Source organism: Trachinotus anak, unplaced genomic scaffold (genome assembly GCF_046630095.1).
Source record: "Trachinotus anak isolate AG129_WGS33_773 ecotype Australia unplaced genomic scaffold, CSIRO_AGI_Tana_v1 ptg000004l, whole genome shotgun sequence".
Taxonomy (NCBI): Eukaryota; Metazoa; Chordata; class Actinopteri; order Carangiformes; family Carangidae; genus Trachinotus; species Trachinotus anak.
This window is the reverse complement of record NW_027273855.1, coordinates 10,879,354-10,890,093: the sequence shown is the minus strand read 5'-3', so window position 1 is coordinate 10,890,093 and position 10,740 is coordinate 10,879,354. Positions and strand designations below refer to the sequence as shown.

The 10,740-nt window shown below is 41.2% G+C and overlaps 1 protein-coding gene across 4 annotated transcripts in view; it reads left to right on the top strand.

Annotated features, from left to right (window-relative positions):
- Positions 1-1,838: 1,838 nt before the first annotated feature.
- Positions 1,839-10,740, top strand: part of LOC139620371 (forkhead box protein J3-like) — a 57,675-nt gene continuing 48,773 nt past the window's right edge. The window contains exons 1-3 of one of the 4 annotated variants that reach the window (XM_071475807.1): positions 1,842-2,402; positions 9,784-9,899; positions 10,570-10,693. The gene's annotated coding sequence lies outside the window, so the exon portion shown is untranslated. Of the gene's footprint in view, positions 2,403-9,783; positions 9,900-10,569; positions 10,694-10,740 lie in introns of all 4 variants that reach the window. The other 3 variants (XM_071475806.1, XM_071475808.1, XM_071475805.1) reach the window with 3 other exon arrangements.

Here is a 10,740-nt window from a genome sequence, read left to right as displayed (position 1 = left end):
GAGCACTTTTTCAGCATTACAGTATCATAGTCTATTTCAGACAAAGTATATGATTTATGATGAAATAGAAAGCACTGTAAACTGTTGCTTTGAAAATCCTCCAACTCCATCGCAAATACTTCATTGACCATTGCAAGCACCCACATCATCCAGGCGAGTGCAGCACTGAGTTGTTTCTAAGCCTACCAAGCTCACAGACAAAAACACCTTATTTGTTCAAATCTTTTAACCAAGTGGTGACAAAAGATTGAGGAAGAAATTATATTACAATACTACTGATGCAAATAATAATAATAATAATACTGTGCTTGGAATAATAATTTGTGTCTGATATGGTTTTTCAACAAAAAAGTTCAATTACCCTATTAACTCCGTTAACTGTGTATGTGCACTGGAGGTTTCAAGTTTCCTCATCACACTTGTATAAGCTGCATATTGGTCCATGAACAGTGGTTTCCAGACTAGTTATGATGTCACAAAATCATGTTTGTTGTAAACTCAGATTTAAGGTAAGCACAGAGAAACCTGTCTGTCAGTAGGTGAATTTGAAAACAGCTTTCTAGTGTCAAACTCTGCATATACATCATTCTTCACAGTGAAGCTCAAACATCCGAGTGAATTAAGCAAAACACATTTTTGAGTGGAGGGGGACTGAGTGTTTTCAGAAATGAAAAGCTTGTGGCTTAAACAGTGCTGCTTTGCAGTCAAGCTGAATATCCACTTCTTTTTATTTGTCCTCCTCCCAGCATCAGAACAATCTTAAGCAGTTTTGCAAAGCAAAGCAAGTTTATTTGCATAGCACTGTTTAACAACAAGGCAATTCAAAATGCTTTATATAAGACACAGAGAGGAACTTCAAACAACTATGTTTCCACATTCTAATTTATTTTATTGTGTGAATAATTTCACTCATCTTCTCATCTTCTGGATACATGCAGATTTCAAACTTTATGATGGGATTATGTAGTTAGCTGCTAACTCCTCTGCAAAGCGCTATGGAGTGTAAGAGGTACTTGTACACCAGCGAAGCACAATGCGCATAGAAGCCTACTGTGTCTGCAGAGATTTAAACCTGGCTTGTGCCACTGTCATGTATTCCTCTTTCTTACATGCATTTCTCTACTGAGCTACTGCCAGATTACTCACATAGCCTACAATAGAAGTAAAAGCTGTTTATACGGACATACCATGAAGTACTGTAAGACATAAAGGCGTTGTTCACAGTGACAGCAGCAGCTTACAAAACACGCCTGTATTAGCTGTACTTTTAATTCTCAGAATTGAGTTGTATGTGTATATATGTTTGCTGGGGAAAAAAGCCAGACTTTTAGATACAAATGTCATCTCAGCATGTGTATTTGGATCCTGTACTAACATGCAAAAAACCGCGTGGTCTCATTTGAGACTGCACATTGAAATATACCTCCTCCTGTTTGTTCAAATGATAAACTAAACATTGCGCTCTGGGTGTAAACCTACAGATTCAACAAGGTGATCTGACTGATGTGCTATCTCGGTGGGTGCGTGCGCTGTGCCTTCACATCAGGGTTCTCTCCACATTTAGTCAACAAATTTCAGGCATTCATTCTAAGTGAGGAATAGCAAACTGTAACAGGCACCACCAAGCCCCCAATTTGTTGGTCTGACAGAACAGTATAATACTAAATATCCATATTTTGCCTCAAATATTTTGTTGCACTTTAAGCAGTGTATAATTTTTTTTTTCTTTCTTCTGAAAGCATATTTCCTTGCCTACAATAATTCTGTGTTTTTGCTGTCTGGGCATCACACAGGCAGTGTTTTCTATAGTTTTACCTTTTTACTTGAACAGAACAGTCACTGCCATGCTATAATATGTTACACTGATGATTAGGATCATACCTCGACATAAATTCACTTAACAAATACATCAACACAGCATAGATATTATTATTATTATTATTATTATTATTATTATTATAGGCATATGTGATGTCCTAGCAGAATCTCATTAATATTGAGATTGGGAACTAGTTAAATGGATGTGATTTCATTTTTTTTTTTTTTTTCCCTATTGTGGTGCATGAATTTATCTTCAACGTGCTCCGGCTGGCGTTGGAAGTAGTTCCGGTGGTTCAGCAGTCGAGCGGAGCATAGAGACCCGGGATCTTCGTGTTGCCGAGCGCAAATGCGAATAGCGGCTCGAGTCCGCCCGTCATGACTGTCGATCGACCACACCAGCGGTCAGTTTGACGCCTGCAGAGCACCGCGCATGCAGCTCAAGTGACAGCGTCTGGGCACAGCTGAAGCTTTTGTCTTCGGGGGGAATTTTCAAGTGCAGGACAGGCGTCTGGAGCTTGTGAACCAGAGTACAAAAAAAAAAAAAAAAAAAAAATTGAGCCGGTTCATATTCACCTACGACGGTGAGTAGTCTGTGCAGAATTTTTTTTTTTTTTTTTTGAATGTCAGTCGAGAGGGTTTGTGGCAAATGACGATTTACCGGGAAAGAAGTGCTGCTAAAAGCCAGTGGTTTTACTTAATGGCACGCAATGACAAGTTCGCTGCCCGTCACTATTTGCATGCATGCAGACACTGAAGCGTTTGTCTTTATGCCAGGTGTCCGTCACGTAGAGTCAACTTCTGTAAGTTTACAATTACAGCCCCATGGTACCGTTCGGACGGCGAGGGCTGTCAGGTAACAGGCTCCGGAGAAAGCGGTGTTGAGTGAAACAATGATCTAAGTGGCGGATTGTGTTGGAAGCGCAAATATGCGTGGACGGAAGACGGCGCCGTGAACAGCTGAGAACACTTTTGAAGTGATAACAGTGCTCAAAGCCTGACCGAGCAACAAGGCAAGCTCAGAGAAGACTGAGATCCTCAGTGATGAGCTGCAGCGTAATTGCATGGAGGGGAAAAGACAGTATTCTTGAAAGTGGTGAATTAATCACTGATTTTTTTTGCTGTTGTCAACCCGGTTATTGCAAGGAAAAGTAGTAACAGAAGGGGAACCGAGTCAGCTCACTTGGACTGTTTTGCTTTGGGGGATTCATAAGATTTAACCAACTTTGCTTCACGGCTTAAAACATATTCAGTGGTTCTATATATGTGTGTGTGAATACATGCCAAGGTGTCATTAACTACATGGCATGCATTCATAGGCTGCATGGTGTTAATAAATGGTTTGCTCTTTGTTTGTGTATACATGCATGTATAGATTTTTCCTCTGTTTGCACTGTATTTTAAACTATGTGTCATTTTGAGCGGCTCCCTTTGTCTAGTTTAGATCCATTTATAAGGACATACAGTATTAGGACTCAAATTGGCAGGGCAGATTTACACCATGCGCACTGGTGTTAACATTTTGTTGAACATTAATGTAATTTACAGACCTCAACATCAACATGTGCTTTATATTAGATGCAGATTGCACCACAATGACACATTTTTTCAATCGAGTAAAATGTTTAAAGGTCTAGCAATTCAGCAGGCAGAAGAGATTGTAACTTGCTATAACTGTCCTTGAGTTCCTCTTATTCTCAACAGGGTCACTTTTATTTGCTGTGATCCAGTGTAAGCTGAGTTTGTTGATGGCGCAGTTATTCTCACATATGGATTTCTTTTTCATAGGCTGCCTCAAATGGACCAGTGTAGTCTCTTTCCATAAAGATACTGTAACCTTACCATGAACGGTGGCTGTCTTATACTGTAAAGGAGTCCTTATCTTTCATCATGCTGCAGTGTGGAGAGCCAGCCTACACTATACAAATTCATCTCTCCAGAAACACGCAGACAAGGGGAGGTGTGTGTATGTGTTTGTGTACGACAGACTAAGAAAGTGTTTGAGAGAGCACCCTGCTCCTGATTTGGATGCGCCTCTAATTCCTATCAAGATGAGAGCTGTCTGAACAGATTTCTCTCATCATTATTTGCTCTGAGATTTACTTGCGCTTGTAAATGGTGTTGATTGAGGGTAATTTGGCTTTTTAATTGCTGAACAGCTGCCACACTCACTGCTGATTGCCATTGTAGACTTTCTCAGTAGATCACTCATAGACCCCTAAATGCCTCATTAAAACGTTATGCAGAATCACATGAAACGTGAAGAGAAGGAACCCTCATAATGTTGTACTGATTTGTGTTTTATCATCGGAAAGGTCGTTGTAATTATCGGCAATGTCAGCAAATGCAATGCTAAGAGACCAGTGTAGTAATGACTTTTTGAAAGTTGAATTGAGGGCTATTTGCGGATACACTACATGCATTTCAGTTTCTTTGATAAAGATGAACTCCATATGCCAGTATATGAATCACTCATGGCTGTCAAGATTTTATGTTGTCTCCCTGCATATTCATTATGATTTGAAATATATTCTTTTTTTTTTTTGTGACTTCATTAGTAATGTTGGGCAGCCAGTCTTTCTCCTGTGCCAATTAAAATATGATGGAGTTAAGACAGTGAACTTATCACAAATTAGGACATAAATGTGTGAACAAAACATAAAGTTGTTATTTTTATATTAAAAAAAATTAAAAATGTATTCATGTGCATAAGACATTGACACACAATCCCAGCATCTTTGTGTATGTGCGCGTGTGTGTGAGTTCATTTTATTAAAAAAGCTAAACAGCATGATTCATGCTAGCATGTGTCATTCAAAAGTCTTTTTTGCAGCTCCCAAGTAAAAAAAAACAAAAACAAACAATCTCTTTGACATGCTGAGCAGAAAATGTTTGGCTGTCTTAACTGCAGCATTGACCCCTGTGAACAGACTATAGGCTCACCTTTTCCTACTGCTGCCATTACACACAATCTGTGTTTAACCTTGGAAAGATTAATGTGCTAACTAAGAATATGCTTTTAGCAAACACCGACACCCACGCTCTTCAGTCGTACGGGCTGATGCCTGGGAGCCGTCTCCCACTCTTTATCATGAGCACATCCACTTTAGCAACTGTGGGTAAACTGCCTTGCTCAAAGATAGGTTGGCAGTGGCTATTAAAAGAGGTGAGGAGGATGTGGTCTCAGTTGCCTCCCTCTAATCTGTCTCTGCAATTATCAGGCCACTACAGCGTTACTAGGCCTTCAGGTCATTTTAATTACCTCAGGTCATATCAATAATCAGCTGTTCAAATCATCACTTAGACAAAGTGATTATTGAAATTACCTGATATTAGACGCATTTCCAGACCTCTGCAAGTGAGTGGATATGAAAACCTTTATCCACGGACTGTTCATCAGCTGTTCCTCAGATATTGATTTATCTATATGCTGTAGCATAGCAAACTCCTCTATCATCAGGCGTCGTCAGGAAAGGTGAAAAATTGAAAGCATTAGAGCAGATCTCTTCTCTTTTTAAGTACCTTTAAGTTCTCTGAGTGCTCCCAGTCACTGTGATTTTTGTCTTGTCCCCAGGAAAGTACACATAATTTGAATTCAAATGCAGCAAATCCTTTTATCTTGTCAGAATCCTCTTTGATTCTGTTAGGAAGGCATAGCTATGGTTTGAAAAAGAAAGATGTAAAAGATAAGATAGGGGGTGATCACTTTTAAAGGGCTGCCATTTGGATTGAACTCAGCAGCGGTGCTGCCAGCGACAAGAGTTCAATGCACAGCTTCCATTGTGATCCTGATGTAAAGCCTGTGTCTTACACAAGCTCAATGTGTTGTTGCACTCTACTGGTTATGTTTTAATGAGTAACAATTGTTAGCCAATTTACATGTAAAACAATGTAATTATAAACAAGCATCAAAAGCTGTAATACTTCTAAAAAATGTAAATTACTCTCCATTATAAAGCGCAACAAAACCTAAGCCATGCCTCTGAGCCAGGGCCTCTAGGTTTTGGATGCTTGTTTCCATTATTAATGCTATTCACAAGCCAAACTTTTTAGGTTGGTGCAGTTGGGCGCTTTAATCTATTTTTGCTGTAAATTAATGAATTTTTAAAGAGGACTAGTCCTTGCTGAATAGTGCTGGGTGTGGGAATGTAGTTTGAGTTGTGGTGACGCAGTGCTATAGCCCCCTTTACTGTGCAAAGTGTGAGTTCACAAACAGCATCCCATCTCTCTCTTGGGACCTTTCGTTGGGGGAGATTGCCGAAATGCTGCACTCCTATGTTTTATTTATGACAAAATATGCCTTTTTAACTTTGCCGTTGTCAGAATCTGGAATTGTGATAGCTTTTTCCTTGTCGGCAGTGGTAAGTCTTCTGGGTCGCTAACTCCCTCTACCTTGGCAGATGTTTTCAGGTGTTAGGTTCTGTGTGGGCTCAGTGAGTTAATATTTTATTCTAGGCCTTCAGGGATTCAGTGGAACCTACTGATTTTCTTGCCTTTTTTTCAATCAGATTTTCTTTCAAATCTGAGAAAAATGGTGTGAATCAGTACATTCTGTTTCAATTGAGATGTCACTGGGTTGACTCGTTGACATCGGCCAGCCAGCAGTTTTCAGAAACCGTTGATGAAAGTGTTGTTCTGTCATGGATAAATCATTGTCCTCTCTTTTTTTAAAATTCTATTTTCTGATTTTTCCTTTCAGGCAATAGTTTGCCTGACCACTTGCTTTAAGGACTAAGTCTACAAAATGTATTTCATTTTGAAACGGTACATTACATTGATGCCTCTCCAGGTCTTTTTTTAAAGTAAGTAGACGGTATCAAACGATAATTGCTTAACCCTGCTCCATTGAGAGATGAGCAAGCAGCCACCATAAGGGCAGCTGATTTGCCTTGATATCTTATAATTGAACCTTTTCAGGGATATGTTTTCTGGTGCTGAAGCAGAAAGTAATTAAGACATTCAATGCTGCTTTTTGGACCTTTTCCTCCTTCCTTTGAATGGCCCACACTTCTAGACATGACAGTGCTCAGTATGCCTACAGACTTTCTTTTGACACATTAGCCTTACCCTTGCCAAGGCAGTCCCTCCCAGAAACCCCCTCTGCTCAACACGCTCCGGGTGGGTATTTTGTCATTACTTCATTTTCCTCTAAAAATATTTTGATGCCTCTTTCCTTTGGCTCTCTAAACCCCCCTTCTCTCACCCATCCCCCGTCTCTCCATTCAAAGTTCTCTATTAAAATGCAGAACTGTAAAGCCTCTCTCTCAGTCTAAAAGCCTGCTAGCAGCGGGGGACTGTTAGTTGTTAGTGATGCACACAGCTGAGTGTGTGCATCACAGCTACAAAGTCTAATGGGTGAATACATTCAATCACACACAGACCCTCAACTCTTTTAAAGGGACAATGTTCCCAGTCATGAAAGCTTCATCCACAGTGCGGAGAGTGATGTATTTAAATTCTTTGAAGGAGAAAGATTTCTTGTTCATAAACGGCCAAATCCTTGCTCTTCTTTTTACGTTAATGCTTGTAATCTTTTCTGGAAGTGCCAGCTAATGTCCCACAGGTTTCATGTTCCTAAAGCTAACTCTTCACATGCTTTATTTGTCAGGTGAAAGAAGAAAATTGGAGATGCCATATGTTGTCCTTTTTGCCAGATTTTGAACCTCTTTTGATACCCACTAATGTTAGCCAAACGTCAGTCTCTGAAAATGTATGTTTCCATGCACATTCATACGACAAGCGTTCCAACTAATCAAATGCTGATTTTCTGTATAATCAGCTGCCAGAATATCCCCTCTTCACTACCTTTATTTATTATTCAACTGCAGCTCTCTGTAAGTTCTTGAGGTTTTCTGATCAGTTATACAGAGTTGAATCTTGTGTAATTCTGTGTATGTGGATGAAACTGTTGGTTGGGTCACTGTGTCAGCCTCCAATTATTGCATTACAATTAGTTTTCTCTTGTCGTCTTTCAGGGACAATTTTCTGAAGCGGCATTGAATTCACTGTGTCTGGTCTCTAAACATGCAGTTAATCATATGTTTATGAAGGAAAAAACAGATCCATTTTGTCATAATTTTGACAAAAAATATGGACTTTGCAATCTGGTAATTAGTTTTCTTAATGAGGTTCCATCTAAAGTTTTCCTATGTAGAGTCTTAATTGCTATCGTAATAGCATCATATCAGTTAATTATTAAAGTAGAGTGTTAAAAAGCAACATACCTTTTGGAAGTTTAAGTTCATAGTAGAGAAAATCTTTGCATTTTAACAGACTTTTTCAACAACATGTGTAGGGGGGCTAACTCCATTAGCAGCCATGATACTGAACAGTCTTCTGTTAGTCTTCGAAACAGTGCTGTAGAGAAGGATGAAAAGTGTTTTCTAATGACATCATAAGCAGACACTTCTGATACCGATCTGAACCTGAGTTTGATGTTGTCATCTCCAGGTTTCAGAAGTGAAGTAAGTGGTGTATGATGACAGACTGTATGGCTGTTTCCAGTCCTAGTGTTCTGCTCTGAAATGCAAAGGTTGAACGGAAGGAACATCAGCAAAGATGAAAATACACAGAAGGGTTCACTTTCTCTCCTAGTGTAGGTTCCATTGTATATATTGGTTGTTCAGTACAGTAAGATAACCATGAACAATTACCTGACGTGAATAAACTGCCTCTTTGGTAAAGTATGCAGCACTCACTTTAGAGAGTTTAGTGCTAGAGTATCTATACATACAGTACAATGCATTTCTATAGAAAACTGATAGCCCTAAGATAAGAGGCGATATACTGTAAGCTGTCTTCTCTGCAGTCATCATTTTTCTCCCCTGATACCATGCAGGCCTCTGAGGCTGATGTGAAACACAGCAGATATCAGAAACAAAAGGCACAGTGCTGAGGTTAGCCCAGTCACTGTGGGACCAGTTGACTGAGTCGACTAGGTAATTGGTTGCGTCTACCCGCCCAGCAGGGCCCCTCTCCCCAGCAGCCAAGTCATGCCCCTCCTCTTCTCTCTCCGCTCTCCTCTATTACTCATCATCCCAACGTCTCACCAGGCTAGTGGTGGAAAGCTACACCGTGCCGCCATGCAGCCAGCCCACGCTCCCAAACTTCTCAACAAAAACAGCCACGGCAGCACAGCAGGTCGAGGCTTGTGGCAGGCTGATTTGCAGCTTGTGCCTCCTTTTAATGAGGGGAAAATAAGTACTTGTTGTTCTGTGTCTTGTGTGTCACCACCCCCATCCCTACCTACCCACCACCACAACAACTAGCAATGCTACCTTCCCTTTAGCGAAAAAAAAAAAGTAGCACTAATTAAGATGGCTTCCTGGGATTTGGGGGGGGGGGGGGGGGGGGGGGTTTGGCTATGGCTTCTCCCACAGTGGCAGGGCCTTGAGGAGGAGATGGGGGTGGTGTTGTGCAAGAGGCCTCATCGGGCATATCGTTCCTCTTTCTTTGCTAAAGTCCCACTGCCTGGCTTGTTTGGCTTGATGAGCCTGCTGCTAAACATTTGTTTTTTTCTACTTTTAATTAAGCAAGTTTTTTGCTGTAGCTGAGTATTTCCCTTCTTCCTCTTCATGCTGGTGTATTGGACTCTCCAGGGGGACTGGTGGAAAGAGAGACTTAGAGTTTGTGTTCTTCCTGGTAGGCAGGCTTATTGATGTTCTCCCACCTTGATTATATACAGTGAGCATGAATGGAAAGCGCGTGGGCCAATAGGCTCTTTGTTGTTCAAGGACGTACGAAGGTTACTGCATGGAATGGTAGATGAATGTTTATATGTAGATTTCTATATCCTTTGGAGGCTAAAATAATCCAGCCATTGTTAACTATTCACTGGACTTGACCCTCACTCTGTTTGACGCTTACACAAGAATTCATAGGTTTACCTGCATTTGCTAGGATGTAGCATGTTTGTCCTCTGAGATCACATAGCAATAAACAAGCTAATTTTCTTTGTTGAATCAGTTTGGCGTGAACGCAGCATCTTCACTCCAGTGATGAGTAACAGTTACTTGATATTCTCAGCTCAGAAGGGACATATCTACGAATGTTTGGTGACTGACTGAAGTGCACAACAATCGGTGAGTAATTCCTCTCACGTGTAAATGTCTTTGTTTTGTGCTGAATCATTCTAAAACTATTTGCAAAAGCTTCAACTACCAAAAAAAGAAGTTCCTACTCTACTTACACTGGGGGGGACACATTCTTACGTTCAGCGCCGCTCTACAAATAGCTACCAAGTTTTTCATGGTTTGTGTGTGAGAAGGTCTCAGATCTCAGATGCTGGGGGTGGGGGGTGGGGTGGGGGGGTGGGGGGGGGGGGGGGGTGGTAGGCATGGACTTGACAGGAGAGTGAGGCACGTCGAGAGTCAGAGAATGGGAACACGGTGTGTGTGTGTGTGTGTGGGGGGGGGGGGGTTACACATGGAGAGAAAGGGGACGAGTCTTTCAGCTCCTCTAGAGGGTTGGAATTCCTCCCGAGCTGTTCCCCCCATTTGGCAGGCACTTGTGAAAACAATTCCCCAGCTTTTAGTCACTCTGCAGATCCAATCGCCATTTCCACTTTGGAGGGAACAAGAGTGAGAGGCAATCCAGATAGACAGAACACAGAGAGAGAAAGAGAGAAGAGTTTTAATTGGGTTGGACAGATGCCGAGGCCAGTTGAGCGGTTGTGCGATATTAATATCTTATGAAGGCAGTCTGGCAGAGCAAGCTCACCGTCTTGTGTGGTTTTGTGTTTGTGTGTTGCAGCAGTGGCCATTGCAGTGGCTAAATGAAGAACTTGTGAACATGCACAAGGGAAGGACTCCACCTTTCACTTCGGTGACTTCCCCAGATGCTTTGGCCCAAGGAAAGATGGAAAGGAATGGCAAGAGTAAGAAACTACACTCATACCTAGTCCCCCATACTGCTTTGCTTCTC